Source organism: Echinops telfairi, unplaced genomic scaffold (genome assembly GCF_000313985.2).
Source record: "Echinops telfairi isolate 266 unplaced genomic scaffold, ASM31398v2 ScPeMD7_1713;HRSCAF=2227, whole genome shotgun sequence".
NCBI lineage: Eukaryota > Metazoa > Chordata > Mammalia > Afrosoricida > Tenrecidae > Echinops > Echinops telfairi.
In genome coordinates, this window is record NW_022105611.1 from 10,713,081 (window position 1) to 10,716,606 (window position 3,526).

The window sequence follows — 3,526 nt, forward strand, 5'->3', positions numbered from 1 at the left end:
AACATTTTCAAGTTGCTCTATTCATAACCACTGGCTTCTAATGATTTAATTGCGTAGCACAAACTAAACTGGTAAAAAAAAAATCAAAGGAAAATTCTTTGTATGTGAGCGAGAAAAGTGCTATTGTAATCTGGGGCCGGGAGCTAATTACATTTACAAAGCTAGTAAATCTGAAATTTGATGTGGATTTTCTATTCCGGGGTGCCCTACTGGGGCAATGGTTAAGTGCTTGGTTGCTAATAACTGAGAAGATGGCCGTTTGAGCCCATCAGCTGCTTTGGTACGTAAAGATATCGCTGTGGCTTCCATAAACTTTACAGCCTTGGAAACCCTGTGGAGCAAGCTCACACTGGCCTGCAATCTGAATGGAGAAACCAGCAGCAGCTCCCCGGGAGACAGGCTGGGTTTTCTCCTCTCTAACAGTCACAGTCGGGAAGTCACCAGCAGTCAGCATGCACTGGAAGGCAGGGAGCTGGGTTTTGGTGGAGTTGCTCTGAGTACCAGTGAACTCAGTACCGGTTCCCTGAGGGTAGGGGGCGGGGGCAGAAAGGGGTCAATAGGGAGCTGATGGCATTGATGACTGCATAATCCCACTTGATGGGATCGAAAAACAGAATTGTATGTGAATGGATATATTGGATGTGTAAGATATGGCAAAAAATAAATTAAGAGTTCCTGGGGGGTATGGTGTGGGAGGGCAGGGCTAAAGGGGAGCAGGTGGCAAGGAGTTCAAGACAAAATGTTTTGAAACTGATTGTGAAACTGATTGTGCTTGGTGTGATTGAACTACGGAATGTTATGATATCTCTAAGAGCTCCGAATAAAATGATTTTAAAAAAGTAACTCAAGGCAATGATTATCTTCTGTTAAGAGGGTCAAGAATGGTGGTATTATTTCAAAAGTAACTAATTGAAAGTTTCTCACCATTAAAATAAAAATGTTTTATTTAATTCATTTGGATATGCTGAGAATTTATCAGATTATAAAAACTAGAGGTGATAATCATGTAATTTTAACCTTTCTTTCCTCATCTGAAAATCCATGGTTGAGAAGGATAACATGAGATAAACAATGGGTCTAGTAAAGGTTTTGCTAACTGATGTCAGTCTGTCTCCCTTTCACAATTACATTAGATAGAAAGATAAGCATTCTTACGTCTACTCAGTGTTTTCTTCCTAGCTGTTTGCATTAATGTCTTATCACACTTGATATTCCTTTTTCATGGTTTTAGAGTAGTAAATAGCTCTATTATAACATCTTTTGTTAACGAATAGTCCTGGAACTTTGTCTTAACTGCCCCCGCCCTTTTGTATCAGGTTGCTAATGATCTGGCTTCAAAAGACTGGCAGAATGCTAATAGAAAATGTTTAAAATAGTTGTATAAATTTGATTGCTGCCAGATAGTCACTAGGGGGAGCCTAAAACTCATAGCATCAAGGTGATCACCTATTTTAAAACAAAGGTCAGTCTGGTTCCTTATGAGATGCTACTGAATCATAGGAATTAGATGTCTGCTAATTTGATTGCTGTCACACTGCGGTAGATCATATGTTTTTATGCAAATCGGATGGCGTTTATATCAGTTTGGTCATGGAAGAAAGTGACGCAATGACTCACTTCCAAAACCAAACTCCCTGCACGAGGATAAAAACTCCTTAGTACCAGGCTCTCGTGGAATCCAATGAAACGCTCCCTATACATCAGAACTTCCTTAAAGGCTACATATTAGGGTTTAATGTAACACTTTCTGGCAAATCTTAGACTAACTTACACATATCCAGTCTTTGACAGTTTACGTTTTCTTTCAGTCTTTCATTTTTATGCCTCCTAAAACTCTTCTGATAGGTAAGCACAGAAGCTATTACAATTATTGCAAAACTGGAGAGAGTTTTTGTTCAAGGTGAAAAAGCTAGTGCTCAAATTCAAGGATTTACATTTATAGCCTAGAGTTGTTGCCTGTCTAACTAATAAACCATCTTGCAAACAAACAGAATCAATGATACAGCCAAAAATCAAAACTACTTCTGTCAAGTGAATTATGAACCACAGAAGTACCCCCCAACCCCTTGGGCAGGCTGGAAGTACTCTGTAGGCTTCTGTAGAAGGAGATCTACTTCTGAAGATCACCAGTTGAAACCCCAAGGGCGCTCAGTTCTCCTCTGACAAAGTGTAGAGGTTGGCATTGTTAGGTAGGCTAGCGTAGGACTGGGGAATGTCCGTTAACGGCCCACCTAGGCCAGGTGAATTCAATTCAGCCAATGGGGTCCATCAGGGGTTGTCCACCACGCCTCCCCGTGGAATCCTTGAAAAGGCAGGAGCCCGGGGCGGCAGAAATTTGGCAGAACTTTGGGACACTTTTGCGTGACACCAAACCGAGCAGCTTCCAGCCAGGCCGCATGTTTGGGAGGAGTCCTATGGGTGCCGTGTAAACCTGAAACTTCTTCTAACTCTCATCAAACTCACTTGGATCACAAACGAGGCTCGCCCGGAGCCAAGGACCGAGGTATAGATCTAGCTTCAGAGAGATCTAACAGCATGAGTTAGCATCTACTCAACAGCAAATTGGTAGCTAGACACACAGAAGTCACCTATGTCTTCTCTGAAGTTGTACAACTTCAGAGCCTATATGCAACCCTGTTAGGGCTCTGAAACTTGAAATATTCCCGCTATATTTTAAGAGTAGATCCTGGTTAAAGGCAAATATGTTTTAGTTTTTTCCAGTGATAAGCAGGAACCTAAAAATGAACTGAAGTCCAGACTTAAGACTATCATACTGTCATTTATTCTTTTAGTCAACCAACATTTGAACATTTTTTGTGAAGTAGGCTACAGATTGGACCAAAAGATTCCCACACTTATTTGGCCCTCTGCCCTCTTTTCAGAAAAATTATTCAGTGCCCCTGGGCAATTAAAATTTCCAGTCCTATAGCCCATAATACAGGATAAAGTGTACGGATTTGAATTGCAGCAGCCCTGGATCATCCAGAGCCCCTAGGGGGTGGGTGGGTCGACCTGCTTTTGGAAACACAGGGCTAGATGTTGAGGATTTCGTGATGAACACAAACAGGGACTTTCCCTCAGGCTCACTTTAAGGCACAGTGGTAACTACTAGAATGACTCAGTCTCCATGTGGTTTAGAACGGACAAGCTCTCCCTATGCAACACTAACAAAAAGACTACGAATATTTGCTGGCTGAATCTCAGCACACACCTTGGACACCATTATGAACTCATGCTAATAATGATCTCCCTCATGCGAATGATGTGTCTCTGTATTTGTCCTAAGACTTAACAAATGTTTTCCTTAAATTATTAATCTTTTTCAGTTTTGTTTAAAGAACTCTGATCTTAACCTCTGACATCTACTCCAAGAAGATGGAAGGATGCAGGCTCCCCAGGTACATCTGGCCTGCATCTCAGCCCCACAACAAAGTACAAACCGAATGATTCAGACATCACTACACAGTCCTTGTTCTCAAGATGTTCATTTTGTGGTTTAAGAACCTGGAGATCTATAAGTACCGCA

General features: G+C 41.5%; 1 protein-coding gene across 1 annotated transcript in view; it reads right to left on the reverse strand.

Annotated features, from left to right (window-relative positions):
- DDIAS (DNA damage induced apoptosis suppressor) overlaps positions 1-3,526 on the reverse strand; it is a 21,181-nt gene that overhangs the window by 8,029 nt on the left and 9,626 nt on the right. The window lies entirely within an intron of this gene.